Here is a 25,160-nt window from a genome sequence, read left to right on the forward strand (position 1 = left end):
GCATTCTATAGTGATATCTGGGGGGGAAGTATGAGGTGTATGAAATACAAAGTGTTGCGGAGAAAGAGAGGGGAAATGTTGTGAGGAAGATAAAAGGAGGCAAAGAAGGCAAGGAGCAATGAATGTACAAAAAGGAACTAAAGGAAACAAGCAAAGAGAACCTATCTATTCTTTTAGTCCAAGTCATTTTTTTTCTCTACTGCCATTTCACCTACCAATACTTTTAGTGTGTGTGTGTGTGTGTGTGTGTGTGTGTGTGTGTGTGTCTCCATGCTGGTGTTGCAGCTATTTCTTTGCGTCTCTGTGGGCCTTTTTAAAGTGATTCATGTTTCAGGCTTTAGAGGCAATATTCACTGTACCCTCAGCTTTCCCCCTATTCTCTTCTCCTTCCGAATGCACTGCTGGCTTTGGATGAAAATGCTCCCTAGTTACTCATAATGCAAGACTCAAACAAAGCCAAACCATATATGGAAACAAATTCTGTGTATTTTTCACCACAGTAAAAATGTAGAACAAAGTAGTGTGGCCTAGTGTTCTAAAGCTGTGAAGGTGTGGGTTCAAATCCCACCAGTGCCTTCTCTTTCTCCTGATGCTTGGACTATCAGCCTTTAAATTTAGGATAATGGCAGAAGAATGAAAAAGCTCAAGTGAATGTGAGTCACTTGATATTCTGCAATCAGGAGGTTGGCCCATTGCTACACAATAGATCCATCTCAGTAGGGCATAACCCAATACAGTCTTATTTTTTTGCAAGTTCACTAGATTCATCAAATTCTCGACAGACGGTTCTTACAACTGTACATTGGAGCAGAGTGGCACAGCGGACGCGTGCTGGGCCCATAACCCAGAGGCCAGCTAATCCACTGACAAGTTAACACGACTGCTTCCTGTGTTGAATCACTATAAGGGTACAGGGGCTTGACTGCCTGTTTAGAATTTGGTCCTTTTGTGTTTTGTTTTTTTTCTATTGATATTCTGGAGCTTCAAGTCACTTGATACTCTACAATCAGTTGAGTCATCTTGGGTGAGCGTCCGCCAATGTTGTCTTCTTTTTTTGCAAGTTCACTGGATTCATCAAATTTTCTTGAGATGGCTCTTAAAGCCAAAACCTCGAGCAGAGTGGCGCAGCGGAAGCGTGCTGGGCCCATAACCCAGAGGTCGATGGATCGAAACCATCCTCTGCTAATGGCCAGTGTTGCTAACAAACAGCCAGCTAACCCACTGACATGTTGGCAAGCTAGAACTGCTTCCTGTGTTGAATCGCTTTAAGGGTGCTAGAACTGCTTCCTGTGTTGAATCGCTTTAAGGGTGCTAGAACTGCTTCCTGTGTTGAATCGCTTTAAGGGTGCTAGAACTGCTTCCTGTGTTGAATCGCTTTAAGGGTGCTAGAACTGCTTCCTGTGTTGAATCGCTTTAAGGGTGCTAGAACTGCTTCCTGTGTTGAATCGCTTTAAGGGTGCTAGAACTGCTTCCTGTGTTGAATCGCTTTAAGGGTGCTAGAACTGCTTCCTGTGTTGAATCGCTTTAAGGGTGCTAGAACTGCTTCCTGTGTTGAATCGCTTTAAGGGTGCTAGAACTGCTTCCTGTGTTGAATCGCTTTAAGGGTGCTAGAACTGCTTCCTGTGTTGAATCGCTTTAAGGGTGCTAGAACTGCTTCCTGTGTTGAATCGCTTTAAGGGTGCTAGAACTGCTTCCTGTGTTGAATCGCTTTAAGGGTGGTAGAACTGCTTCCTGTGTTGAATCGCTTTAAGGGTGCTAGAACTGCTTCCTGTGTTGAATCGCTTTAAGGGTGCTAGAACTGCTTCCTGTGTTGAATCGCTTTAAGGGTGCTAGAACTGCTTCCTGTGTTGAATCACTATAAGGGTACAGTGGCTTGACTACCTGTTTAGAATTTGGTCCTTTTTTTTTTTTTTTTCTCTTGATATTCTGGAGCTTCAAAGCAGTCCAAGAGCACTGCAAAAGGTGGTAGTGTGGCCGAGTGGTCTAAGGCGCTGGATTTAGGCTCCAGTCTCTATGGAGGCGTGGGTTCAAATCCCACCACTGCCATGTTCTTCTCCTAATGCTTGCTTACCAGTCTCTAAACTTGGGATAATGGTAGAAAAATGAAGAAACTCAGGCAAGTGCACGTCACTTGATACTCTACAATCAGTTGAGTCATCTTGGGTGAGCGTCCGCCAATGTTGTCTTCTTTTTTTGCAAGTTCACTGGATTCATCAAATTTTCTTGAGATGGCTCTTAACGCCAAAACCTCGAGCAGAGTGGCACAGCGGAAGCGTGCTGGGCCCATAACCCAGAGGTCGATGGATCGAAACCATCCTCTGCTAATGGCCAGTGTTGCTAACAAACAGCCAGCTGACATGTTGGCAAGCTAGAACTGCTTCCTGTGTTGAATCGCTTTAAGGGTGCTAGAACTGCTTCCTGTGTTGAATCACTATGAGGGTACAGTGGCTTGACTACCTGTTTAGAATTTGGTCCTTTTGTGTTTTTTTTTCTCTTGATATTCTGGAGCTTCAAAGCAGTCCAAGAGCACTGCAAAGGGTGGTAGTGTGGCCGAGTGGTCTAAGGCGCTGGATTTAGGCTCCAGTCTCTATGGAGGCGTGGGTTCAAATCCCACCACTGCCATGTTCTTCCCAGAGGTCGATGGATACTCTACAATCAGTTGAGTCATCTTGGGTGAGCGTCCGCCAATGTTGTCTTCTTTTTTTGCAAGTTCACTGGATTCATCAAATTTTCTTGAGATGGCTCTTAAAGCCAAAACCTCGAGCAGAGTGGCGCAGCGGAAGCGTGCTGGGCCCATAACCCAGAGGTCGATGGATCGAAACCATCCTCTGCTAATGGCCAGTGTTGCTAACAAACAGCCAGCTAACCCACTGACATGTTGGCAAGCTAGAACTGCTTCCTGTGTTGAATCGCTTTAAGGGTGCTAGAACTGCTTCCTGTGTTGAATCGCTTTAAGGGTGCTAGAACTGCTTCCTGTGTTGAATCGCTTTAAGGGTGCTAGAACTGCTTCCTGTGTTGAATCGCTTTAAGGGTGCTAGAACTGCTTCCTGTGTTGAATCGCTATAAGGGTGCTAGAACTGCTTCCTGTGTTGAATCGCTTTAAGGGTGCTAGAACTGCTTCCTGTGTTGAATCGCTTTAAGGGTGCTAGAACTGCTTCCTGTGTTGAATCGCTTTAAGGGTGCTAGAACTGCTTCCTGTGTTGAATCGCTTTAAGGGTGCTAGAACTGCTTCCTGTGTTGAATCGCTTTAAGGGTGCTAGAACTGCTTCCTGTGTTGAATCGCTTTAAGGGTGCTAGAACTGCTTCCTGTGTTGAATCGCTTTAAGGGTGCTAGAACTGCTTCCTGTGTTGAATCGCTTTAAGGGTGCTAGAACTGCTTCCTGTGTTGAATCGCTTTAAGGGTGCTAGAACTGCTTCCTGTGTTGAATCGCTTTAAGGGTGCTAGAACTGCTTCCTGTGTTGAATCGCTTTAAGGGTGCTAGAACTGCTTCCTGTGTTGAATCGCTTTAAGGGTGCTAGAACTGCTTCCTGTGTTGAATCGCTTTAAGGGTGCTAGAACTGCTTCCTGTGTTGAATCACTATAAGGGTACAGTGGCTTGACTACCTGTTTAAAATTTGGTCCTTTTGTGTTTTTTTTCTCTCTTGATATTCTGGAGCTTCAAAGCAGTCCAAGAGCACTGCAAAAGGTGGTAGTGTGGCCGAGTGGTCTAAGGCGCTGGATTTAGACTCCAGTCTCTATGGAGGCGTGGGTTCAAATCCCACCACTGCCATGTTCTTCTCCTAGTGCTTGCTTACCAGTCTCTAAACTTGGGATAATGGTAAAAAAATGAAGAAACTCAGGTCAATGCAAGTCACTTGATACTCTACAATCAGTTGAGTCATCTTGGGTGAGCGTCCGCCAACATTGTCTTCTTTTTTTGCAAGTTCACTGGATTCATCAAATTTTCTTGAGATGGCTCTTAAAGCCAAAACCTCGAGCAGAGTGGCGCAGCGGAAGCGTGCTGGGCCCATAACCCAGAGGTCGATGGATCGAAACCATCCTCTGCTAATGGCCAGTGTTGCTAACAAACAGCCAGCTAACCCACTGACATGTTGGCAAGCTAGAACTGCTTCCTGTGTTGAATCGCTTTAAGGGTGCTAGAACTGCTTCCTGTGTTGAATCGCTTTAAGGGTGCTAGAACTGCTTCCTGTGTTGAATCGCTTTAAGGGTGCTAGAACTGCTTCCTGTGTTGAATCGCTTTAAGGGTGCTAGAACTGCTTCCTGTGTTGAATCGCTTTAAGGGTGCTAGAACTGCTTCCTGTGTTGAATCGCTTTAAGGGTGCTAGAACTGCTTCCTGTGTTGAATCGCTTTAAGGGTGCTAGAACTGCTTCCTGTGTTGAATCGCTTTAAGGGTGCTAGAACTGCTTCCTGTGTTGAATCGCTTTAAGGGTGCTAGAACTGCTTCCTGTGTTGAATCGCTTTAAGGGTGCTAGAACTGCTTCCTGTGTTGAATCGCTTTAAGGGTGCTAGAACTGCTTCCTGTGTTGAATCGCTTTAAGGGTGCTAGAACTGCTTCCTGTGTTGAATCGCTTTAAGGGTGCTAGAACTGCTTCCTGTGTTGAATCGCTTTAAGGGTGCTAGAACTGCTTCCTGTGTTGAATCGCTTTAAGGGTGCTAGAACTGCTTCCTGTGTTGAATCGCTTTAAGGGTGCTAGAACTGCTTCCTGTGTTGAATCGCTTTAAGGGTGCTAGAACTGCTTCCTGTGTTGAATCACTATAAGGGTACAGTGGCTTGACTACCTGTTTAGAATTTGGTCCTTTTGTGTTTTTTTTTTTTTTTTGATATTCTGGAGCTTCAAAGCAGTCCAAGAGCACTGCAAAAGGTGGTAGTGTGGCCGAGTGGTCTAAGGCGCTGGATTTAGGCTCCAGTCTCTATGGAGGCGTGGGTTCAAATCCCACCACTGCCATGTTCTTCTCCTAATGCTTGCTTACCAGTCTCTAAACTTGGGATAATGGTAGAAAAATGAATAAAGTCAGGTCAATGCAAGTCACTTGATATTCTACAATCAGTTGAGTCATCTTGGGTGAGCGTCCGCCAATGTTGTCTTCTTTTTTTGCAAGTTCACTGGATTCATCAAATTTTCTTGAGATAGCTCTTAAAGCCAAAACCTCGAGCAGAGTGGCGCAGCGGAAGCGTGCTGGGCCCATAACCCAGAGGTCGAGGATCGAAACCATCCTCTGCTAATGGCCAGTGTTGCTAACAAACAGCCAGCTAACCCACTGACATGTTGGCAAGCTAGAACTGCTTCCTGTGTTGAATCGCTTTAAGGGTGCTAGAACTGCTTCCTGTGTTGAATCGCTTTAAGGGTGCTAGAACTGCTTCCTGTGTTGAATCGCTTTAAGGGTGCTAGAACTGCTTCCTGTGTTGAATCGCTTTAAGGGTGCTAGAACTGCTTCCTGTGTTGAATCGCTTTAAGGGTGCTAGAACTGCTTCCTGTGTTGAATCGCTTTAAGGGTGCTAGAACTGCTTCCTGTGTTGAATCGCTTTAAGGGTGCTAGAACTGCTTCCTGTGTTGAATCGCTTTAAGGGTGCTAGAACTGCTTCCTGTGTTGAATCGCTTTAAGGGTGCTAGAACTGCTTCCTGTGTTGAATCGCTTTAAGGGTGCTAGAACTGCTTCCTGTGTTGAATCGCTTTAAGGGTGCTAGAACTGCTTCCTGTGTTGAATCGCTTTAAGGGTGCTAGAACTGCTTCCTGTGTTGAATCGCTTTAAGGGTGCTAGAACTGCTTCCTGTGTTGAATCGCTTTAAGGGTGCTAGAACTGCTTCCTGTGTTGAATCGCTTTAAGGGTGCTAGAACTGCTTCCTGTGTTGAATCGCTATAGGGGTACAGTGGCTTGACTACCTGTTTAGAATTTGGTCCTTTTGTGTTTTTTTTCTCTTGATATTCTGGAGCTTCACAGCAGTCCAAGAGCACTGCAAAAGGTGGTAGTGTGGCCGAGTGGTCTAAGGCGCTGGATTTAGGCTCCAGTCTCTATGGAGGCGTGGGTTCAAATCCCACCACTGCCATGTTCTTCTCCTAACGCTTGATTAGCATTCTCTAAACTTGGGATAATGGTAGAAAAATGAAGAAACTCAGGTCAATGCAAGTCACTTGATACTCTACAATCAGTTGAGTCATCTTGGGTGAGCGTCCGCCAATGTTGTCTTCTTTTTTTGCAAGTTCACTGGATTCATCAAATTTTCTTGAGATGGCTCTTAAAGCCAAAACCTCGAGCAGAGTGGCGCAGCGGAAGCGTGCTGGGCCCATAACCCAGAGGTCGATGGATCAAAACCATCCTCTGCTAATGGCCAGTGTTGCTAACAAACAGCCAGCTAACCCACTGACATGTTGGCAAGCTAGAACTGCTTCCTGTGTTGAATCGCTTTAAGGGTGCTAGAACTGCTTCCTGTGTTGAATCGCTTTAAGGGTGCTAGAACTGCTTCCTGTGTTGAATCGCTTTAAGGGTGCTAGAACTGCTTCCTGTGTTGAATCGCTTTAAGGGTGCTAGAACTGCTTCCTGTGTTGAATCGCTTTAAGGGTGCTAGAACTGCTTCCTGTGTTGAATCGCTTTAAGGGTGCTAGAACTGCTTCCTGTGTTGAATCGCTTTAAGGGTGCTAGAACTGCTTCCTGTGTTGAATCGCTTTAAGGGTGCTAGAACTGCTTCCTGTGTTGAATCGCTTTAAGGGTGCTAGAACTGCTTCCTGTGTTGAATCGCTTTAAGGGTGCTAGAACTGCTTCCTGTGTTGAATCGCTTTAAGGGTGCTAGAACTGCTTCCTGTGTTGAATCGCTTTAAGGGTGCTAGAACTGCTTCCTGTGTTGAATCGCTTTAAGGGTGCTAGAACTGCTTCCTGTGTTGAATCGCTTTAAGGGTGCTAGAACTGCTTCCTGTGTTGAATCGCTTTAAGGGTGCTAGAACTGCTTCCTGTGTTGAATCGCTTTAAGGGTGCTAGAACTGCTTCCTGTGTTGAATCGCTTTAAGGGTGCTAGAACTGCTTCCTGTGTTGAATCGCTTTAAGGGTGCTAGAACTGCTTCCTGTGTTGAATCGCTTTAAGGGTGCTAGAACTGCTTCCTGTGTTGAATCGCTTTAAGGGTGCTAGAACTGCTTCCTGTGTTGAATCGCTTTAAGGGTGCTAGAACTGCTTCCTGTGTTGAATCACTATAAGGGTACAGTGGCTTGACTACCTGTTTAGAATTTGGTCCTTTTGTGTTTTTTTTTTCTCTTGATATTCTGGAGCTTCAAAGCAGTCCAAGAGCACTGCAAAAGGTGGTAGTGTGGCCGAGTGGTCTAAGGCGCTGGATTTAGGCTCCAGTCTCTATGGAGGCGTGGGTTCAAATCCCACCACTGCCATGTTCTTCTTCTAATGCTTGTTTACCAGTCTCTAAACTTGGGATAATGGTAGAAAAATGAATAAAGTCAGGTCAATGTATGTCACTTGATTCTCTACAATCAGTTGAGTCATCTTGGGTGAGCGTCCGCCAATGTTGTCTTCTTTTTTTGCAAGCTCACTGGATTCATCGAATTTTCTTGAGATGGCTCTTAAAGCCAAAACCTCGAGCAGTGTTGCTAACAAACAGCCAGCTAACCCACTGACATGTTGGCAAGCTAGAACTGCTTCCTGTGTTGAATCGCTTTAAGGGTGCTAGAACTGCTTCCTGTGTTGAATCGCTTTAAGGGTGCTAGAACTGCTTCCTGTGTTGAATCACTATAAGGGTACAGTGGCTTGACTACCTGTTTAGAATTTGGTCCTTTTGTGTTTTTTTTTTTTCTCTTGATATTCTGGAGCTTCAAAGCAGTCCAAGAACACTGCAAAAGGTGGTAGTGTGGCCGAGTGGTCTAAGGCGCTGGATTTAGGCTCCAGTCTCTATGGAGGCGTGGGTTCAAATGCCACCACTGCCATGTTCTTCTCCTAATGCTTGATTAGCAGTCTCTAATCTTGGGATAATGGTTTGAAAAATGAAGAAACTCAGGTCAATGCAAGTCACTTGATACTCTACAATCAGTTGAGTCATCTTGGGTGAGCGTCCGCCAATGTTGTCTTCTTTTTTTGCAAGTTCACTGGATTCATCAAATTTTCTTGAGATGGCTCTTAAAGCCAAACCCTAGAGCAGAGTGGCGCAGCGGAAGTGTGCTGGGCCCATAACCCAGAGGTCGATGGATCGAAACCATCCTCCGCTAATGGCCAGTGTTGCTAACAAACAGCCAGCTAACCCACTGACATGTTGGCAAGCTAGAGCTGCTTCCTGTGTTGAATCGCTTTAAGGGTGCTAGAACTGCTTCCTGTGTTGAATCGCTTTAAGGGTGCTAGAACTGCTTCCTGTGTTGAATCGCTTAAGGGTGCTAGAACTGCTTCCTGTGTTGAATCGCTTTAAGGGTGGTAGAACTGCTTCCTGTGTTGAATCGCTTTAAGCAGTCCAAGAACACTGCAAAAGGTGGTAGTGTGGTCTAAGGCGCTGGATTTAGGCTCCAGTCTCTATGGAGGCGTGGGTTCAAATCCCCCCACTGCCATGTTCTTCTCCTAATGCTTCCTTACCAGTCTCTAAACTTGGGATAATGGTAGAAAAATGAAGAAACTCAGGTCAATGCAAGTCACTTGATACTCTACAATCAGTTGAGTCATCTTGGGTGAGCGTCCGCCAATGTTGTCTTCTTTTTTTGCAAGTTCACTGGATTCATCAAATTTTCTTGAGATGGCTCTTAAAGCCAAAACCTCGAGCAGAGTGGCGCAGCGGAAGCGTGCTGGGCCCATAACCCAGAGGTCGATGGATCGAAACCATCCTCTGCTAATGGCCAGTGTTGCTAACAAACAGCCAGCTAACCCACTGACATGTTGGCAAGCTAGAACTGCTTCCTGGGTGCTAGAACTGCTTCCTGTGTTGAATCGCTTTAAGGGTGCTAGAACTGCTTCCTGTGTTGAATCGCTTCAAGGGTGCTAGAATTGCTTCCTGTGTTGAATCACTATAAGGGTACAGTGGCTTGACTACCTGTTTAGAACTTGGTCCTTTTGTGTTTTTTTTTTCTCTTGATATTCTGGAGCGTCTCTAAACTTGGGATAATGGTAGAAAAATGAAGAAACTCATGTCAAAGCAAGTCACTTGATACTCTACAATCAGTTGAGTCATCTTGGGTGAGTGTCTGCCAATGCTGTCTTCTTTTTTTGCAAGTTCACTGGATTCATCAAATTTTCTTGAGCTGGCTCTTAAAGCCAAACCCTTCATGTGTTGGATGGTTGTCCTGCTCCACTGGCTTGAATGCCTAAATTCAAATTGTTCACCTGCAAATATATGTCTGAATATTTTAGGTCAAGTGCATTCATTCCCTCACTCTCAACCTAATTGTTTTCTGTGCACTCTTTGATATCTTTTATGACTTTTTCCAGCCTCAGTGGTTAAGTGTTTTTGAGGATTATGTTATTTTGTAAACCTGCCTAGTTCAATGAGTAATGTTGATTGCTCTTCACCTCCCAATTCGCTGCTGGCACACAATGGTGGTTTGTAATAAGGCAATCCTTCTTGAATTCATTCTTTTCTTTGTTGTATTCATTGAGGGCAAACAATTTCACTTGATACCTATAATGCTTAGCAGAGTTTGTTTTTCTGATGTTGTATGTATAACTGTATTTTTAGGCTGATTCTATAAGAGGGTTTTCAAAGAGCATATATTTTAAGCTGTTACTGCTACCATGACATCTACAGTCATCATCACCATTATCATCATCACTCTCTATTTCATACAGTACAGTTAGCTCTGCATGCTTGTTTATCTGACCAGCTCTCCTGTTGCAGCTCACAGATTTTTAGTTTTTTATCTTTCGGTTTATTTCTCTCTGATATGGGGTCACTATAAGAACCTTCATTTAATTTTACCAACAGGGAAATCAAATTTATCTGCTGGCTTTTCCCTTCAGTGTGATCATATTTTCTCTCTCTTTAACAGTGGGGTGTGCTCATTAAATAATGAGAAACAAAATAAAAGCATTATTATAAAATACAGAAAATCAGTATGTGCATCTCTCTTACTCTTATCTTTTTTTTTCTGTTACTGTAGTTCTGCAAGAGGAAGGACACAGCATTCTTTCCACAGCCAGATTCGAACTTAATGCTGGGAGTTATGCATTAATAAAGGGCTCTAATAAGTCTGGAATTGACTGAGGTCATTGCAGTGTATGTCACATATCTATTAAAAGATGCAGTTTAGGGAATTATGGAAAGGATTTTGTCTTTGACTTTTGACCTCTGTGCAAGTATAGTGTGTGTTTGTGGGGATTTGAAGGATTCAGAGTTCATCACATTAATTTCTGAAGTGACTAGTTTTAGAGCCAACCATGAAAATAATTTAGAAAACAACTGCGGAGTATGACAGCAGTAATATTTTTTTTGTTCTCTATGCCTTGTTAATTCCCAGTTTGGAAGTAAGAACGTATTAATGTCAGTGTTTACACTTTTGTTAGCACTTTAAAGACACTTTGGAGGGGTCATTACGCAGTGAGTAAGGTAATGGGTTTTTAATGCTAACACCATAGCTATAGGGATGGTAATGTGGGTCTGTCAGATGGATTGCCATAAAATTGTGGTAAATGACTTCTTGATTTCTTGATTCTCTTACACCATGAGGTTGACATTTGTTTATTTTTCATTGCAATTTCTCAACATTACATAGCAGTATCTATGGGATGTGGCTGGGATGAAATGTGCTACAGATATTCATTGTTTCCAGAGGATTTGCTTATCCAACACTTTGGTTTATAACCAAATGTCAGCAAAGCGAATGACATTCTGATCACCTGAAGCTGTACTTTGTGTTAATTGATGGTTCACAAAAAGAAAAAAGAAAAACATGCTACTTATCGGAGAGTCTGAAAATCATAAAGCTTGTTTCTTAATATGCAAGAGGTTCATTTGGCTTTACTTTCATTGGTCAGTGGTTGAAGAATATGATCAACTGACAAAAATATATATTTAAGCTACAGTATTAGCATATATAAATAATAAGGTTTAACCTTAGGTTATAACAAACTGTTCCCTGATCCCTGATGTAGAATGATAATAAAGAAAAGTTATTATTGTAACTGTTCATCAGTGGCATCTACAATTGAAAGTGTTTGCTCAAAGGTACCCAAACTGCAGATATTGTGGAATGTGAGTTGAAAGAGACTGGCTCTACTTAGTTCAGGTGAATCAGGGTGAACAACAGTCAAACGATTGTTGCCAGCTCACCTCTTAATCATCAAGAGCAGTCAGCCTTTCTCGCCTTTAGTTTTACACTTTTGACCCGTGTGGAGTTTTTGCTGACAACAGTGGGGATAAGGCGTTTGTTTCTTTCACTCAAGCTTTTCTTCACAACTTTTAATCTTTTGCTGAGCTTTGATGGATTTTATATTGTCAGCATCCTGCAGGTCCTTCCTACATATTTAATATTCCTCTCTGCAGGAAAAACTCATTTTCCCTCATTGACACTGACAATTATCAAACAGACATCAATCTTATTGAACCAGGTCATATCCAGTTTTATTATTAAACATCAAATAAGCATTTGTGAAAATTTGGTTGTAATCTTTCTGTCTAAATAACACCTGTGTTGTTTTATGATAAATATAATGAGTATATTGATTTTAATACTGTATGTCAAAGCTTGCTGTAAATGAAACTGATTGCTACTCATTGGTAACAGATTCTCAGAGTTTTAGCCGATTGATTTGGTGACTTCTACATTAAGTTCTATTTATTACAGATGAATGTTAGTCAAATCAGTTTAGGGGCATAAAAACGTGCTCTTTCTGACATATGAGAATAATACAGTGAATTGTTATGTTAAGGCAAAGTGTTTTACTTTAGTTTGAAATGCAGAAACACACAGTCCAACTGTCCAAACCATTTTCAATGACAATATTAACCTTTTTAAAGTTTAAAACATTTCATGATGATAGGTTTTTCCCCTCATCACTGACGTACAATAAATATATGCAGTTCTGTGATTGTGAGCTTGTTTCATCTTTTAATCTGTTGCATCTAAGTTAAGATGATAGGGATGTAGAGTTTATAAATGATTTATGGAGTTTGCCTTATTATCAGAGTCAAAGACAATTGCAGACATAAATACTGCATATACCCATTTAGTGATTTGTCTTCACAGAGTGTTAATATTTATAGAAAACACATTTATGGCTTTCAGTGTAAAGAAAAAAAAAACCTGTATGTAAATTGATGATTGTGTTCTTGAAAAATATTTTGTTTAACATATGCCCATTTAACTTGTGTGTTACTACTCTTTGTCTCCACCATCTGATTAATACAGTCCAGCATGGAGTTGGATAGGCAATCTATATAAGGTGGGTTCTTACAATGACTTCTCATTGATCTGTGTTGTGCCACTCCTCCTCTTTTTCACTTACGTAATAAAGCCAAGACAGTCTAGCATAGTCTGTAGTCTTTATTTTTTGAGGAATCAAAAGGATGTTCTTTTCTCCTTTTTTTTAACTATGAGAAATGAAAATGAATCCTGAAATGTTGACACTGAATCAGTCAGACAGACGCAGACCACTTGGATTAAGACCAATGGACAGAAATGTAGAATCTTTCGGCCAAATGTAATAACACATATTTCTTCTGAAAAGCTTCTTAATATTCCTAGTGTAAGATTGCAAATGTATCAATAGAGTGTATCATTTGGGAAGTAGGTTATTTTCTTCTCATTTATCATAATTTAATAATTAATACTACAGATGTTATTACATATCCCCTTGGGAGGTTGACTTACTTTTTGCCAAATTGAAAAAAAAAGATTTCAATTTTAATGTGAAAGAAGAGAAGGGTGGTGGACCAAAATAGGCCATTTCATAAAGTTGTAATTTGTATGGGGCGGTACTGTCCATAGAGCACAGAGGACAAACCTAATTTCCTCTGAGTTGACCATACTCCACTGAAAGTTCAGGGTAAGCAGACATACAAATGTCTAATTCATTAATTCAGCTTTGTAGTCTTGGTATGTTGCTACACTGGTTTCACCTGTCATGCATGAACCTGGAAGGTTAGACCTGGCAGATTAATGCAGAGAAATACCAGGACCAAAAGTATGCGAGACTTTGGAAAGTGTTTTTTACAAACCTAATTTCCTCTGAGTTGACCATACTCCACTGAAAGTTCAGGGTAAGCAGACATACAAATGTCTAATTCATTAATTCAGCTTTGTAGTCTTGGTATGTTGCTACACTGGTTTCACCTGTCATGCATGAACCTGAAAGGTTAGACCTGGCAGATTAATGCAGAAAAATACCAGGACCAAAAGTATGCGAGAGCTGAGGTTGATTGTCATGTGATGGTGGACTTTGGAAAGTGTTTTTAGTGTGATTCTGGGATATAAACACATTCAATGTTTTTGTGCTGCATTTATCAATAAATCATTATATAATTTTTTTTTAAAGTCTCTAATTTGAATTAAAACCCTTTTTGATTTTGAAAAATTAAATGTATAAAGTTAAAATCTACATATTTAAATCTGTTATTTTTCAGTAAGAAAAACATTCTCACTGTATTGTACTGTTTGTTTGGCTCGGTTCTTAAACGAAAAGGAAAAGTCTTATTATCTCTGTTATTTGTTACAACCTATATGATAGTGCCGGGCCCTGTTAGCACAGACCAGCAAATGGCAACTAGGAAACACATATCGACTGAAAGAGGGGAAGAGAGAGGAATGCCTTTTTTAAATTGGTTACCCCGGTGACAGGTGAATCCAACAAGTTTAGTAAATTGGTAAAAACGTTGTGAAAATGTGTCTAGAACTGCTGTGGCTGACGTTTAGAACTAATGAAGTCTTGCTGTAGGAACATGAAGAGATCGGTAAAACTCAGATCCACAGAGTGAGAGAGTGAGAGAGAGTTTTCCACTATTATGATTATGATGTTTTTTCTTTTTATTTAGTGTGAGTCTGAAGTATGCTTTTATTTGTTTCTTGCTTTAGGTTATTTAAGGCAATCAACAAGGTAGCAGCAGTGATCAATTCATACTCAAATTAGGAAACGTGGAATAAGTAATTTATGTCTAACACCTTATATCCAGTATACGACTCTGTGACACCAACAAAACACCAAAACCAAACATGGTTCATTCTCCACACTGCGTCATACCCTACCAAGAGCGTTTTGCCCACCAGATTTTGTTAACTTGCTCAAATTTGGTCAAGCTAGATCTGCTCCATGTTTCTTGCTGGTCTATTTTTGATGGAAGCCTTACATCTGATTTTTAAATCTTAAGTCCATAAAAGGAAAAGGTGTAAGATCTTATACTCTAAGATTGTGCCTTGAATGTTTAATGTCTTGATTGTTCCCTGTGTTGCTCTCTCTGTGTGTGTCTCTGATTTTGAGTGATTGGAAAGAGGTGTGCCGAGGTCAGAGCAGAACCACACCAGATGCGCCTCATCTTAATAATCACCTCTACAAGCTACAAGCACTCAGCCTCACCCCTTCCACTCTGTTTGACAGTAGCCTCTGAACCAGTCCGTCTACGCTCCAAGCCACTTTTCATGCATTTTCACAGTGTTCTTGTTGTCTGTCGTGCCAGACCCAGTTTCCACAGTTAACAACAAGAGCTTCCCCAGGTCTGCATACCAAAAAAACCTTTGTTTCCTAAACTTAACCAAACTTTATTTTGAAAAATCCAACCAGATGTTGCATATCTATTTTTTTCTATGTTGACTGCAGCTTGTTGAATTGACCAAGCCACTATATTTAATGATTTGGAAGTGAGAACATGTTGCAATTACTGAACATCACTTTGGCTACAAGAGGTGAAATGTCCTTTCAGGGTCTTCCCAGTTAAAATGGACTATTGTATTTTATTTATTGTACACATTGGAACAAACATGCTGCAATACTTACAGAAAGCCCAGACTGTGAAGACCTGAACCTTTTGCTTTGCCACTGGGAGATAAGAACAACTCTCAGGTTTTCACAGTTGTGAACAGAGAAGCCTTGTTTTTATGTATTTCACATTTAATATGTCAAGCTCTCCAGTCTGTTCTTGGCATTCTGGTAGATGCAACAATTCACTCTCTAGCCATTAGATTTATGAGAACATCCATCCGTGCTAATCCCACTGTTTGAGCAGCCAAAGCCAGAACCAGATTTCAACTGCTCAGAATGGACTGGATTAAAGAAAAGAAGTGGTGGTCTGTGTCTCTGTGTATACATCAACTGTCATTTGTCATCCAAATCATCTTCTCACCGCTAGCTACTACCATCATCCTATATAGTCAGTTCTAAAACATTCACACATAGAGACACAACAACAACACAACCAGTAAATCAGAGTTGGCAGGGACAAATCAACAGTGACAATGCCTTTCAGGGTTGAATTCAAACAAGAGTGTGATAGTAAAGTTGAAGTCTAGAAGACAATTTTCAACTACCCATCATGCTGCAGTTCCAAAAGAACTCTTTCATCCTTCTTTTTCTCTGACGTCTTTGTCATTCTTAATAAACGTTGTTCTAAGCAGGCAGACAGGGGAAACATGAAGTTCTATGTTACACATGATGAAACTCTCATGTGAGTACGAAACATTCCTTTCCCTGTCACAGAGAGGCTCGGACTGAGATGACAATGACGGTATTTGTCTTCAATCAGCTGTCAGTAGCCTTTTGATGACTTAAGTGGAAGGGTCGGGAACTAATAGAAGGAAAACAGCAACGTCAAGCCTGTTCATTATAGAAACGCAGAGCTGCATATAAGTTGCTACGTGACAGTGAGGTGAAACAGAGATCAAAGTGGTAACTAATACAGAGGATAAAATATAGCTGTGAGAAACGTTATTCAGGCTGATTAAGGAGATAAAGGACATAAACGATATAATGCATGTACAGTACCGTGCATACTATCTCAATACATGATCTGTGAATGGCCTTCTGCTGAAAGCATGTGGGTAATTACAGTGTGATTCAAAAGCTTCCCATAACCTTTCATTTAAATACAACACAAAAATGGATGCCACGATTTCTTGATGATTGATTGCAGAATGTTATGAAGTTGCACTCTGGACCTGTTCCATACCCATCATAGAAAGTGGAAAAGTCAAGCCTTGCACTAGGGGAAAGAAAAATGTAAGAGAGGGTACCCTCTCTGAAGGAAAAGGGAAGGGAGGAGTGATCTTCCCTTCAGAATGAACAAGGCTCTAGAAGTACAGAGGACCCCTTGGTAAAGATGGGACCCCAACACTTTCATCTTGCTTTCAGATGTCTGAAGAACTTCAAGTTGCACTCCCAAATGTCTCTTGAAGTATCCAGTTAAGTATATGTGGCATCCAGCAGGACTTTGTGGCCCAGAAAAGTATAGTGCAGTCAGTTTACCCCAATCTGCTGGACATCTACAGTATATCAGGTAGTACAGCTCCAAGGGAAAGACCCAGGACCTCTTCCTTCAACTTCCTGAAGACCGGACAGAGAGGCTCAGGAGAAGCTTCCTTCCTCAGGCCATCAGAATTTTTAATGAGGACAATACCGAGGACCTGCATGGTGGCCCTTGAGTGGACCATTACTGCTGCCCTAATACCATGAACGCCTGCCAAAAACATCATGTGCTGTACCTCGCCATTTAGTAACATTTTATTTTCTTTTAGCTTCTTTATATATTGTTTTTTTCTCTTGTATTTGTTATTTTGCCTTGTTGTATTTTCTTCTAGATTTTCTGAATACTTTTAAAATTTGCTTCGTTATATTGTTTGTTTCTGTTCATTAGGTCTGCCCCGTGCACTTAGCGCAATCATCAGGGAGAGAAACTTTACTTTTCACAGCAGCAGTATACTGGCATAATTGTGTCTTGATGGATTCCACTAACTGCAATTGCACAAGGGTGTGTCAAAAACTACTGCAGCACTCTTTCCTCCATAAAAAAAAAGTTGCTAGACTAGTTTATGTGGCAATATGGAGCCCGTTTGAGTGCGTCAGTTGGATGAGGTAAAACATTGTTTGATTGCCTGGGAACTGATAATTAGACCAACCAGTCTTCGAAACTATTAGACATCACACGCTCAGCAAGCGAAACTGTTGCAGCAGTGGACTCAGTGGAAAAATTGTGTGCTGTGTCACTAGCTTGAGATGAAACTAATGATTCCCATGGGCATATTTAACTACTGCAGGAGAAGAGAAAAAGAGATATTGGCAAAAGTAAAAGGAGTAAATCTTCAGTTTGAGTTACTAAGACTACAGAGAGCCTATTCTAGGCACATTTGCAACTTGTTTTTACTCTATATGAAGTCCTTACTGAAACCACCATTGTTGGTGTGTCTTCTTCTGTGTATTCTAGCAAATAAACAGACTTTATATAGGCCACACACACAAAGCAAAAGCTGCATGACATGACATGATCTCAGGTAGTGTTTTTTCTGTCTCACGGTTCATACTTGGAGCAGGGCCAAGAGTCACTGCTGAAGACCAAAAACTCAAACATAGAAGTGATGAACGGTTGGACCATGCCCCAGAGGAAAACGACGTTCTGGACAGAGAGGCAACTATTTGGTGTCACTGTGGTTGCGTTGGGTTTGATGATGATAACCAGTCTCCATGTTGGAGATGATGAAATCGTCTTGTAAGCAGCATACAGTCCCTCCCCTGTCACAGTCAAACTTGAGACAGTCAAATCTGAGGTGACAGATTCAATAAGTAGCCGGCCACTAACTGGCTTTTATCTCAATTCTCAGGAGTCCTGTGATGAAAACTTGCCTCAGTGTTCTCCCTGGTTTTCTCTCCGCCCTGTTCGTACTTTTCTTAATCCCATCCTTCCCCTTTCGTGTTCTTACCTTACCTTCTTTTTATTCTGCCTGTTTAAACTCCCCACCCCCTTTTCTTCCTCCCCTTCTGACTCCATCAGATTTTTCATATTTTCATTTTGTCATATTGCCATCTCTTTTGTTTCTCTTTATTTGGCTCTCCTCTATGCCTTTTCTTTATTTGTTATTTGTTATTTGATTGAAGTCTTCTTGTTTTACCTCCCATTCCCTTTTCCTCTTCTCAAATCCTCTTCTCTTCACTCTTTCTTTCCTTCATACCCTCTCCTCATCTACCCATCCTTTTCCTTGTCTCTCCTACATGGCTGAAATTTATGGCGTCATAGACTAAGTGAAAATATGCATAAAAACAGGTGCATGGAAACACGCTTACTGTCTCCCTCAGTCTCTGCTCCCCTCTTCTCTTTTCAGTCATATCCTTTTCATATTTCTTTCATCCTCCCTCTTTCCACTCTTGTGCCTTTCTTGCTTCATTCTCAGCATCATCCTCTCTCACTTTCTCTTCTTCGTTTTTCTCCTCCCCTCTAGTTAGACTTGATCAAACAGTCTAACTGCACCAACTCTTTAACCAGTCTAAGCTGTCACTCCTGCGCACTCAGTCCTGCTCACCACCTGACTGTTTTGTGTGTGAGTCTGTAACATGATGTTAAGATTGGAAAGTATGCACATCCACTGCAGTGTGTGTGTGTGTGTGTGTGTGTGTGTGTGTGTGTGTGTGTGTGTGTGTGTGTGTGTGTGTGTGTGTGTGTAAAAATAAATAAATGAGTATGCATGTGGCTGCCAGCGCGAGTGAGTGAAATCCTTCCAGCAATTGCAGCTAAAGGTTAATAGAGAACTGGTTCACAGCTTCTTTCTGCACGCCAGTGGGAGAGTAAGACAGAGAGTAGGGGACATGGAGACAAGGAAAGAAAGAAAGATTAAAAAGAAAGAAAGAAAATCAAATGTGAGTTTAAACAGCCCATTAATCTTGTCCTGGTGGCAGACCACCATCTGTGTGTGTGTGTGTGTGTGTGTGTGTGTGTGTGTGTGTGGCGTGTGTGTTTGTGTATCACACACATAGGCCAATTATGCTGTTGAGACTCGACACAGGCTACTTCTGATGAAACTTTATATTTCCAGACACTGATGATTTCACTTTTGATCATATATAACTCAACAAAAATCAGCTCAGTGGTGACATTTTGTGGAATGTATAAATGAACTAGAAAATTTCGAAAGAAATTTTGAGCATGCCTGACTCTGGCCCCGTCGCCCCCCATACATTTTTCCTGACACTGACACTTTGCTCAGTAAATTCAGTATTGATACAACAAGTGTTGTTTTTTTCCTTCCTTCCTTCCTTTCGTTGTTTTTTCCTTCCTTCATTTCATCATTTTTTTCCTTCCTTCCTTCCTTCCTTTCGTCATTGTTTTTCTTCCTTCCTTCCCTCCTTCCTTCCTTCCTTCCTTCCTTTCATCGTTTTTTTCCTTCCTTCCTTCGTCGTTTTTTCCTTCCTTCCTTTCGTCGTTTTTTCCTTCCTTACTTCCTTCCTTACTTCCTTCCCTCCTTCCTTTTGTCGTTTTTTCCTTCCTTCCTTCATTCCTTTCGTCGTTGTTTTCGTCCTTCCTGTCGTCAATTTTTTCCTTCCCTCCTTCCTTTTGTGTGTGTGCGACAAAAACTCTGGGAGGAGAAGCGAGCAAAAAAAACGGCATAAGAATAATAAGCGGAAGAAGCACGGTGGATAACATGTAGTGTGCGCTTTCAGGCACACTCAATTCAGTCCTAAACAATGTCTCGATAATATCTGAAAAGCATGTCAGTTGTGTCGTTAGCTCATTAGCTTTTATTTATCCCTGTATTCATACAATATTGTTTCCATTAGGATCTAACACTTACAAAATGGCACCAATTTGCCTGAGGAGAGTATAATCGGAATGGAATTATAACTTAATTAGTCCCTGAATAAAAGCTGATTATGGTTTCTATTTGAGCTTTTTATAATGTTCAGTGAATACTTAATTACACACTACAAATCAGCCACCACCAGTGAAGTGACATAATCACTGTTTGATTTCACCTGTCCTCAAAATCAGTCACTTATGGTGGTCATTTTGCTCATGATTATGTGCTTTAAAAATGTTTCCAAAAGTATTTGTGGTCCATGCTCAGTTGTTGTGATTTCATAACAAAGCAATGCCTGCCAACAAGTCCAGCTTCAATTCCAGTTACAGTGTTGTTCTTACAGACATTGGGATTTGGTGTCAGCACTCGACTTACACATCAGTGACTCACGACATTACTTGCAGTGTTTTGACCTGGAATGACTCGGTATCCGTCCCATGCTTAAAGTTAAAGGTTAAATATTCTGTTTGTTTTTTGTGTGTGCAACAAATTTATTGTTTATGTATCTATCAAATAACATCCTTTGAATCTCAATCACATTTTGGAGGAGGAAAAGATACTTTTAGCCGTGTAAAAAGGTCAAATTTCTTTGTTTTGCACCTTTCATTGTGTCATGTGAGGTAAATTAAAAAAGGGATAACCTTAGTTTTCATGTCATTGGATTTTTAATTTGTTATGCGTTTCAGTAAGATAATTGACCTTGTCCTTTTTTTTTACTTTTATACAAAACAAACAAAGCAACAATGGTGATTAACAATGGCCATCAAAATTGAAATCCAAGGACACTTTGAAAAAAGTATGTGGGTTACAAAAACACAAAACTCCAATTATTTGCAAGTTGCTCTTGTCTCATCTGTTCTCTCCTCTCCTTTCTGGTCCTCCAGCTTCTTTTGCATTAGTTTCTTACTGCATTACTTTAGAAAATCCAGTGTTTCACTGTTTTTCCGAGCATGACTGGATGAGGCTTGGTTGCGGATGGTAGAACCAGTGGTTCTGGTTCCAGCAGAGAACTGCAGTATCCTTGATGAGAGGGACCTTCTTCACAGTCTGAGGCATATCCACACGCTGGCTCTGGGATTTGTTGGTTATATGCTACAGTGTGTTTCTTTTTCACAGCACCGTGCATGGCAGGAAACACAACCCTGTATTCCAATGCCAGTTTTGGGAAGATCCTGTTAAAACAAAGAAAATAAAAAAGTAAGAGCAGCCACTTTAGGAGATGACTAATGAATTAATGAATAATTTTAAGTACCAAAGGCATTCAATAACCACCTTAATACAACCCAAGTCACCAGGCATGCACTTAACAAGTCCTCACTTAATAGCTATCTGTTGTTTTACTTTGTATCGCCTTTTGATTTTCCCCTATATCTCTTTGGCTCGTCACCATCTAGTTTTACTGCGATTTTTTTCTGGAGAGAAATAATTAATTACCATACTTATGTAAAGATCTCATGAGGAATGCCTCACACCTGGCGAAAGACCTTTTTTTAAGCAGGGTAACAAAGAGTACAAGCAGTTGGGCCCAAAAGCAGACTAAGGAGATAGAGCTGGCGCAGTTCAGATAATCGAAGAAGAAAAGTCAATGCGCAAAGACTTACGGATGACCAAGGAAGCGAGGTGTATAGCAGGGAAATCAGTATAAAAGGCAAACAAATCCTGAGGGGGCAGGTAGGAAATCCAGAGTCCAGCAATAGAAGAAGAAAGTTAAAAAGTCCAAAAGCATTAGGAAACACTAAGGGCTGGAACACTTGGACACACACAAATTGACAAAGGCCATACCATACCAAGTTTAGGAGTTGACTAGGAACTTCATAATTTTGACTTTGGGCTTGATTGGGAACTTAGGTCTTGACTCGACTTGTAAACAATGGCATTATTGGGAAGTATTCAGTTCTTAAATGGACTTTTCATCAACAGTCTGAGGTTGGTTTCAACATGATCTCTACCAGACATTTTCTGGTAATTTCTACTCTGTGAACCAAAAAAAAAAGAAAAGAAAAACTAAAAAAAAAAAAGTAACTTCTTCCGAGTTTTGAGTGAAACAGCAAAATTCCTTCCACTGCTTTAGATTTCATCATTTTGAAGGAATTAGTGCCTGACTAGGAGTCTAGATCATCGGAAAGATTTTGCAATTGACGAAACAAAGTTTCCTCTTGTGCCCCTACAAAATCACTTTGGTTGCCTTCCAGCTCATCTTCCACGTCATTGTCAGCTTAGTCGCCAAAATGTGTCTGAGGATAACATTAGCAAGACATATACCTCTGCTACAGATTATCACATCAAACCACTAGAATAAATTGGCCGTGAAACCGAAGACTCCTTTTAATAAATTTCCAGCTGGTGTCAGCTCATCTATAACTTATTTGAGACCCAAGGTTACATCAGACACTGTAACACATTACAGCATCATTTTGAGCCTTGATGCATTATTGAGAAAAAGAAAGAAAAAAAGAAAAACTGAATGAACTCTGGGCTGACCCTTTTTTTTATTTCTCTCTTATCTATAAATCAGAAGCAACATGTTCTTTACTCATCAGACTATTATTAAAAGCAGGAACACTCATCAGTGCTGCAGCAGAGGTGGGCACTTTTTAGTTTGGAGAAATTGTGCATTGAGTCCATGTATTTATGGACTTTTGGGCATTTATGGGAGCACAATTGGTCATGTTTTTTTCAAGCATGTTACGTCCAGATTTATGTATGTCAAAGCTTGACTTGAAGTCGTAACACGTACCGTTGTGCTGCTTGTAAATGGTGATCGAATGTTGACAGTCTTAGTGTTACACTAGTAACACTAGGAAGCCTGATAACCTGCAGTGGGGTACTTCAGGTGGCTTCTCATCCTCCTGAACTCTGAATCCACCATTTGCATCCATTCATTTTTTTTCACTTTCAGATTGCATGAAACAAGCGTCTAAAGTGAGAACAACAACAACAACATCATTTGTGAATAAGACCCACTGTGTGAAATGATGAGCACATCAGGCTAAATGTACTGCTGACAGTGGATAAGCTGGTTCAGAGGGCTGCCATGTCTCTTTACATGAAAGAGAGAAATTGTTTTTAGAGTAAACGTAAATTCTCCCTAAGTAAAAGTCTTTAATATCAGGTATTCTAAGCGTTAAAGGAGGCTCAACTATTTAAAAAATGTTTGAGTTTTATGTGCATTAGTCAGCAGAGAGAGTCACCGTATCTTAAAAGATTAAGGATGATAATAACATATGTCATGATTTCTATTTTAAAACCAACCTCAGCACAGTGAAATTAATATTTATTTCCTGATGTTTTTATAAACAGGTCCACAAAATGGAAAGATGCCTATCTCTCACTGAAGCGCGATAGCTGCGTGACATTTGCAAAAAATACACAAAGCGTGGAAGCTGTTAGCCCGCCACACGAGGAGAATGGAACTTTAAGCTGTTTAATTGGATCAGTCAACAAAAGAACTGTTTACCATTGTTGGAGCTTAAGGAGATCTGAGACGCTGTGAGGCGGAGGAAGCGAGAGGATAATGACGAAGGAGAGTGAGGTAAGGAGAGACAGGTGTAAAAAAATACAGGGAGAAGGAAAGACTTTAAGAACAGTGGTGAGAAAGAGGCAAAATAAAGATGGGAAGAGGGAGATGCAGATGACGGGAAAAGGAGAAAACGTATGAAGGAACACTTCTACGGAAATACAGAAACGATTAAAGCGAGAAGAAAGGGAGAAATGGAACCTGAGTGAATAGAATAAATATGATTGTTTCTTCTGCTCTAAGCCCCTCAGGCGAATTAGAGCCAGGCCTTGTGCAGAGAAACCTGACTGCCTCTCTTTGATCTCCCCTCTAATCAGATTGGAGCTCAGGGTTTAGGGAGAAGGCATAACACTGTATTGCCTCTTTTCTCTTTGAAAACTGTGTATTTGTGTATGCATGCAGCGGGGTTATGTGTACAATACAAAGTGATGAATTGGAAAGGCCCGAAAACTATAACAGGCCCTGAAGCAAAAAAAAAAAAAAAAGAATTAAATGAATATCAGTGCATTATGTTGTTTGCCGGCAAAGAAAACATCCATTTGAGTTTGTATGGCAAATAAAAACACTACAGGCCAGATGCATTAATGTAAATATCAGCGTATGCACAAAGAAATTCAGATTTATAAAGCTCTGCATGCGCGTTGTTTCGATTTATATAAATCTCAATTTCAGAACAGAGTGCACATTCCCTGATCGCCACACAATCAGCTAAGTGGATTTAGGCGTGCTTGTACTGTTAGTTGTTTGCATTAGTGAGTGAGTGGAAGTGTCAGTACAACCAGCAAGTCTCATTCTCTCAGTTGCGTTGATGTAAAGAAATGAATAAGTCCAGCAGCAGTCCTGCCTCCGCCACTCACTGCCTAATCCAAAAAGACAAAGAGCAAAGACGTGGAGCGCTGGTGGACCTGAGGCGGAGATGAATGAAGCCCAACCTGTCAATCGTAGTGGGCATACATAAACTTTAGTCTTATTATAATTTAAACAGATGGGTCACATTGAAATTCAGCCTCAGTACAGTTGTCATGAACGGGAAAACGGAGGTTGCAACTTGGTTTTAACATGCATGCATCACCTGTTACCAGTGAACCTGTGGAATTATTCCGACAGGTGTTTTTTGATCATTGATCACAACATTCAAAGTTTTCTGTTGCTCCTGTCCAAACTTTCTACTTTCTGTCTGAAATCCTGTGGTTCTTTAAGGTCTGTATAGCATGTATCATAAAGTATTGTGTGTTTTGTTTTGTTTTTTTAGGAAGAAGTGTTATTCTGCTGTGGATATACAGTGTGACGTCTACAATCAAACAAGGTAAGCCAACATGACAGCGAAAAAAGGAAAGAAAGACTTGTTTGGTTACCTGCTGCAGGAGTTCTGCTCTGACAAAAAGTCTTCATGCACTTCAATAGGAAGCTGAGGTGAACTGCAGTTCCCGTCTCGCTGTATTTTTTTTTTTAGCTGTTGTGCAAACCTGACCAGAGTTTCAACTTTGGGTGTGAGTTGCAGATAATTACAGATTTTCTCTCTGACATGAACTCTCGCTTCAGCTGAACACCTCGCGGATCATCAACCTTAACCGGCAGGTGTTTGTGACAAGCTTGTATTACACCACTTCACTGGTTAGTTCTCTGCGCGCCTCCTAGAAAGAGTCTGTTCACCACCCAGAGTCCTATAACTGATGATGCAAGTACAGGCCAAGTGATGGCAAGACTCATGACAGCCAGAAGACCTTTAATCATTTTCCGAGATTAAAAACTGAGACTTTGAAAGCTGACTGAACTCGCACCTAAAAACAAGGACAATCCAACGTTTATATTAAAGCAATACATTGTGTAACTTTTGTTTACATTTATTTCTATGGGATATTGATTTCATGTATAAAAGCATATTACAGCAATATGAACAGACCCTTAAAATAAATCTTTAATAAGACTTTAGCATTCAATGAACCTTGAACCTACAATAGCACAGG

The 25,160-nt window shown here is 41.0% G+C and overlaps 14 non-coding genes across 14 annotated transcripts; all 14 read left to right on the top strand.

Moving 5' to 3' along the window:
- The first annotated feature begins 1,113 nt into the window (after positions 1-1,113).
- On the top strand, positions 1,114-1,185 carry trnam-cau (transfer RNA methionine (anticodon CAU)). Its single transcript has one exon. It is a non-coding gene; the product is annotated as a tRNA-Met (tRNA).
- Positions 1,186-1,964: 779 nt separating this feature from the next.
- Positions 1,965-2,046, top strand: trnal-uag (transfer RNA leucine (anticodon UAG)). The gene has a single exon. It is a non-coding gene; the product is annotated as a tRNA-Leu (tRNA).
- Positions 2,047-2,252: 206 nt separating this feature from the next.
- On the top strand, positions 2,253-2,324 carry trnam-cau (transfer RNA methionine (anticodon CAU)). Its single transcript has one exon. It is a non-coding gene; the product is annotated as a tRNA-Met (tRNA).
- A 216-nt stretch (positions 2,325-2,540) lies between these two features.
- Positions 2,541-2,622, top strand: trnal-uag (transfer RNA leucine (anticodon UAG)). The gene has a single exon. It is a non-coding gene; the product is annotated as a tRNA-Leu (tRNA).
- Positions 2,623-2,762: 140 nt separating this feature from the next.
- trnam-cau (transfer RNA methionine (anticodon CAU)) lies at positions 2,763-2,834 on the top strand. Its single transcript has one exon. It is a non-coding gene; the product is annotated as a tRNA-Met (tRNA).
- An 854-nt stretch (positions 2,835-3,688) lies between these two features.
- Positions 3,689-3,770, top strand: trnal-uag (transfer RNA leucine (anticodon UAG)). Its single transcript has one exon. It is a non-coding gene; the product is annotated as a tRNA-Leu (tRNA).
- A 206-nt stretch (positions 3,771-3,976) lies between these two features.
- Positions 3,977-4,048, top strand: trnam-cau (transfer RNA methionine (anticodon CAU)). Its single transcript has one exon. It is a non-coding gene; the product is annotated as a tRNA-Met (tRNA).
- Positions 4,049-4,866: 818 nt separating this feature from the next.
- trnal-uag (transfer RNA leucine (anticodon UAG)) lies at positions 4,867-4,948 on the top strand. Its single transcript has one exon. It is a non-coding gene; the product is annotated as a tRNA-Leu (tRNA).
- Positions 4,949-5,154: 206 nt separating this feature from the next.
- On the top strand, positions 5,155-5,225 carry trnam-cau (transfer RNA methionine (anticodon CAU)). Its single transcript has one exon. It is a non-coding gene; the product is annotated as a tRNA-Met (tRNA).
- Positions 5,226-5,966: 741 nt separating this feature from the next.
- trnal-uag (transfer RNA leucine (anticodon UAG)) lies at positions 5,967-6,048 on the top strand. The gene has a single exon. It is a non-coding gene; the product is annotated as a tRNA-Leu (tRNA).
- Positions 6,049-6,254: 206 nt separating this feature from the next.
- Positions 6,255-6,326, top strand: trnam-cau (transfer RNA methionine (anticodon CAU)). Its single transcript has one exon. It is a non-coding gene; the product is annotated as a tRNA-Met (tRNA).
- A 965-nt stretch (positions 6,327-7,291) lies between these two features.
- trnal-uag (transfer RNA leucine (anticodon UAG)) lies at positions 7,292-7,373 on the top strand. Its single transcript has one exon. It is a non-coding gene; the product is annotated as a tRNA-Leu (tRNA).
- Positions 7,374-7,840: 467 nt separating this feature from the next.
- On the top strand, positions 7,841-7,922 carry trnal-uag (transfer RNA leucine (anticodon UAG)). Its single transcript has one exon. It is a non-coding gene; the product is annotated as a tRNA-Leu (tRNA).
- An 815-nt stretch (positions 7,923-8,737) lies between these two features.
- trnam-cau (transfer RNA methionine (anticodon CAU)) lies at positions 8,738-8,809 on the top strand. The gene has a single exon. It is a non-coding gene; the product is annotated as a tRNA-Met (tRNA).
- Positions 8,810-25,160: the final 16,351 nt, after the last annotated feature.

This window comes from Larimichthys crocea, chromosome I (genome assembly GCF_000972845.2).
Source record: "Larimichthys crocea isolate SSNF chromosome I, L_crocea_2.0, whole genome shotgun sequence".
NCBI classification, from domain to species: Eukaryota; Metazoa; Chordata; class Actinopteri; family Sciaenidae; genus Larimichthys; species Larimichthys crocea.